Below are 5112 nucleotides of genomic sequence, written 5' to 3'. Positions count from 1 at the left end.
TAGACGTTTGGAAAGCAGTTCGAAATTTGAGGGGCTGGCCTGTGCATTAGAGCAATCTTATTTTACATGACTTATTTTTTTATAAAAAAATGGATGTATAAAAAAAATATTTACATTTCATAAACAAATTCACAAACCATAACATTTCAAAAACATATTACACATGTCACTATTCTCCCAATTTAGTTCTGATTGACGGATATACATGTCCACTTAACCCTGGCCTCTTATTTGCACCACCAAAATTCAAAGGTTTCTCAACTTTATGCGAAAACAACGACCACCCTCTATTGTTGGTTCCAACATTCTACACCTGGCATGTGTTAACTTCCTAATATGGTACCAAAAAACCAACACCGTACGAATGAAACGCAAGTCTCCTTATTTAAGTGAAACCAAACACAAAGAGTTTCTTAGGACCTCATCCCATGTGACGGGTATTAGTTTATTTAGTAAAAATAAACAAAAAAAAAAAAAAACTTGAAAACATAAAAAAAATGGCTTTCGAGGGGGGAATAAAGAAGAAGTATACAGTCATTGCCATCGCTACAATGCTTGTGGTGGCCGCGGTTGTGGGCACCATCGTCCACGTCCGAAGAACCAAACGCATTGAAATCCACACCGAAGAGAAGACAGGCGTTGGCATTGTTCTTGTTACCGCGACCACCATTATAATCCTCTGCAAATACACCGATTTCCGGGATATATGCAGGCAAACACTAGACCGACTCAAGGCCGGTATAAAGCTTCCGAGCCAGCTAATAAAAGCTAGTTTTGCCCATGCAGTGGAACGTATCCAATTCGCAATTGATAAATCGTTACCTATGAGACAAGTCGAAAAGGATCAAAGAGCGGTAATTGCAATAGATCAATGCAAAGAGCTGTTAACCGTCTCGATTGACGATCTAAAGCGGTCGATCAATAAGGTGAATCTTTTAGATATTCCAAAGCTAAAGGATAACACGATTGACCTTCGAGTTTGGTTAAGTGGTTCGGTAACGTATCAAGAAACATGCATTGACGCCTTCGATAACACCACTAGCCCTTCGGGACCCGAAATGGTAAAACTCTTGGATCTCGGGATCAAACTTACGCGAAACAGTCTCGCAATGCTCGATGGAGTCATCGAGTTGGCGGGCGGTAAGCCACCCATTCAGAACATATTTGTTCCGAAAATTCCAGACCTGCAACCGTTGCAACCGGACCCCACAACAACAACCACCACTATTGATATTAACAATCCCCAAGTTCCCCAACCGAAGCCGAGAGGCTTTATTTTCGATTGGACGATTAACCGTAACCCTCCTAATCGTCCCCAACCAACGCCCAAAACCGTTGACGTTGACTGGAGCATAGACCAACCCAAGGTTCCCCAACCCAAGCCCAAACCGATTAATGTCGATTTGGATATTAACGGGCAGGTCCCGCAGCCAAAGCCAAAACCGATTAATGTCGATGTGGATATTAACGGGCAGGTCCCGCAGCCGAAGCCAAAACCTATTAATGTCGATGTGAATGTTAACGGGAAGACCCCGCAGCCGAAGCCAAAACCGATTAATGTTGATGTGAATGTTGACAGGCAGGTTCCGCAGCCAAAGGGCAAAACGATTAACATTGATTGGAAGGTAGACCAGCGAGTGACTCCGCAACCCACGACCCAAACAAACGTAAAGTGGAGAAGAGAGGTGAACATAGTGCACACGCATGGAACGAAGCCGGGTGAAGGAAATGCGGGTAATCGAAGGATGCTTGATCAGATGCCGAGTGATGATGATATTCAATCAAAGTTGCAAATGGCTGGAGATGGGGCAAACAATGAGGTGTTCAATTTGGGTGACTCCAGCACGCCTTATCCTTCGTGGGCGGATACGTCTAGGCGCTCGTTGATAATGGCGGATCCTGCCACGCTGAAGCCGAATGTGGTTGTGTCTCAAGACGGTTCGGGAACTGCTAAGACCATTAGTGATGCGGTTGCTGCGGCCCCGAAAGGATCAGCCGAGCCTTTTGTTATTATTATTAAGCCTGGTATCTACAAGGAATATGTTACCATTCCTAGGGGTGTTGACAATGTTGTGTTCATCGGAGAAGGTCCAGCAAAAACCAGGATTACTGGTAATAAGAACTTCGTTGATGGAACCGCGACTTTCCATAGCGCTACTGTTGGTAAGTTTGCCTTCCATTTGATACCCATATATATAAATGCTCGTTCAAATGGATAACACTATTTTGTGTTTACAGCGGTTAACGGGGACGGGTTCATGGCTAGGGGAATAGGGTTCGAGAACTCTGCGGGACCCGATAAGCATCAAGCGGTAGCCTTGCGGGTGTCAGCGGACATGACCATTTTCCACAACTGTGCAATGGATGGTTACCAAGACACCCTCTACACTCACTCATACCGGCAATTCTACAGACAATGCAACATAAGTGGAACCATCGATTTCATCTTTGGTAACGCTGCAGCCGTCTTTCAGGACTGCAAGATGATCGTCAGAAAGCCAATGAACAACCAAGCATGCATGGTTACAGCCCAAGGCCGTAAGGACCAGCATTCGGTCGGAGGGCTAGTCCTTGACGGCTGCACCATAACCGCTGAGCCAGACTTCATGAGCGCGCAACCAATGCCCAAGTCCTACCTTGGACGACCGTGGAAGGAGTTTTCTCGAACCATAATCATGCAATCGTTCATCGACAAGAACATAGACCCCGAAGGGTGGGCTCCATGGACCGGGACGTTCGGACAAGACACATGCTATTATGCTGAGTTTAATAATAAGGGTCCGGGTGCTAACACTGCAAGGAGGGTTAGATGGAAAGGGATCAGGAGAATGTCACAACAAGAGGCTGCGAGTTTCGCTCCGGGTACGTACATACAAGGGGATACATGGATCAAAGGGTCTAGTGTGCCTTATGATTCTGGATTGATGAGGGTTTAAAAGTCTTCCATCGCATATATATGCTGCTGCTTCTTCTTTTTTTTATTTAATTTGCTTTATGATAAATTATTGTTTCTTATCAAGTGTAATCTTGTTTTTGTATTTAGTCACCATGTGTCCTTCAATAAGTGATGCGCACGTTGTATGAAACGTGTAAATTTTAATAATAGAAACTACCTTAGTTTGATGTTAAACACTCTTTGTTTATCATGTCAAGTATCTGAACAAAACTTGTTGCTTTGTTGATTTGTAAGTTAATTTGACTTTTGAGTTGTGACTGTATGTCGTTATGCTACATATAACTCCAATCTTGTGACGTCGAATCTCATTTATGGTTTCTTTGACAACCTCTGTATCAATAAGTGTTGAATCAATGAGAAATTTAAACGGTTACGAGAGTCTAAGTCAGTGGTGAGTACGATAATGTGGTGGTGATTGCGATGAAGGAGGTGGTGATGGGTCGAAGATGTGCTACATGAGTACGTTGCAAATTGACTGAGGGTTATGAACATATCGGAGGGATAAAAGAATAAATTTTCATTCAGTGTTATTCTTGGTGAACCAAAACACTTAACACTTACCACTTACTTATTCATAAGTTATCTTTTAATAGAATCATTAAAAGACTAACAAACAGTCCCTTAGTATTTACCATCTCTCTATACTTTCACTCTCTAAAACAAGGAAAAACATTATGGATTATAATATCTGAAATGCCATGACCAACCTTTCTTTGCCTCTTTCAGTTAATATACCTTTTGGCTTAACTACACATTTTTTAAAGTAGGTCGTTTATAGGAAAAACAAGTTGTTTCAAGGTGTGCATTTGAAAACTAATCACATTTAGGTAATCCACTATCTTAAATAGCGAACCTCAACAAATTTTGGTGAGGTCGCACAATGGCTGCAGACTAAAGTTATGATAAGTCAGTTGTCGCTTGTGCCATCAATGGACGAGGCAAGTCCGCTTGTGTCAGTAGAAAACTTGAAGGACGAAGACTGAAATAAAGGGTGTGTTTGGGACTCCTTATTTTCCTCTCCTTCTGACTTATGATGGTTAAGTCCTTTTTGTGTTAACAAAGTGTTTGGGAACACATAAGCTCTTTTCCATATCTGCTTATCAACAAAGCCAAAATAAGGGGTTTCAATAAGTTGGAGTTTGCTAACTTATCTCCTTATAGGATTAGAATACCCATTACACCCTTCCAAAAATTCCATTCCACCCAACTAATTCACTTATACAAAAATGTCATTTTTGGTCATTTTACATCAATAATTAGTTAAACCAAACACTTTTTAAAAAACAACTTATTGTCTTATATTAATCTAAACACTTTTTTGAAAACTCCTTATTAGAAAGCCATAAGACATTTTCAACTTATCACAAAAAGGCCTTTTTACCTTAAATAAGGAATCCCAAACACACCCAAAATAGAAAAGGACTAGAGGCTAAGGTGCAAGTATCAAAACCCAGTGTGTCACACTACTACAATAATGTCTATTAACAACGTTCAAAAAGAAAACTTGCAACAATGTGAAGGCCAATCGTTGATTAAAATGTCAAACGCCATTGTAAATGTAAAATTTTCCAAACCCGTTATAAATTAGAAGGAAACTAGCATTGTTTATTGAACAAAAATTTATACACCGGTTTTTAGCGAGTATTCAAAATGGTGAGGAGTTCAACCATTGGAATAAAATGTCAAGAACTGTTTTAAATGAAGAATTCTCTAAACCCGTTGTAAAGTACAAAGCTATAAGCGTTGTTAACGAACAAAAACTTTATACACTGGTTTTTAACGAGTATTTTAAAGTGGTTAATAGTTTCCAGCATAATGAAACGATCATATTTACAAATATATTGTTACAAATATTCATACATTGTAGCAAAAATTATAAAACTAAACGGTTAAATATACTAAACATCTTTCATTTCATAATTAATAAAATATACAACAAAACATAAATAATGCAAAAAAAAAAAAATCCCTGTAACAGAACAAATTTCTCCAGGAAATGGACCTTCATAGTTGTGCCTTTTTGGATAGCCTTGTTAACTTCGTCCATAGCCTTGTTAATCTTTTTATCTAGTTAGATTTTGGATCTATAGAAAGCATGGGGGGGGGGGGGTTCAATAGTGCTGTTAAGTTGCGCTATTGACCTATCAATTTGTTCC

At 40.1% G+C, this 5112-nt stretch overlaps 1 pseudogene; it reads left to right on the top strand.

Annotated features, from left to right (window-relative positions):
• The first annotated feature begins 471 nt into the window (after positions 1 to 471).
• On the top strand, positions 472 to 2936 carry LOC143593969 (putative pectinesterase/pectinesterase inhibitor 58 pseudogene; annotated as a pseudogene).
• Positions 2937 to 5112: the final 2176 nt, after the last annotated feature.

This window comes from Bidens hawaiensis, unplaced genomic scaffold, assembly GCF_021521415.1.
Source record: "Bidens hawaiensis isolate Kalapana, Puna unplaced genomic scaffold, B.hawaiensis_p1.1 tig00001692_1, whole genome shotgun sequence".
Lineage (NCBI taxonomy): Eukaryota > Viridiplantae > Streptophyta > Magnoliopsida > Asterales > Asteraceae > Bidens > Bidens hawaiensis.
The sequence above is the reverse complement of the archived record's forward strand: the minus strand, read 5'-3'. Positions and strand labels throughout refer to the sequence as shown.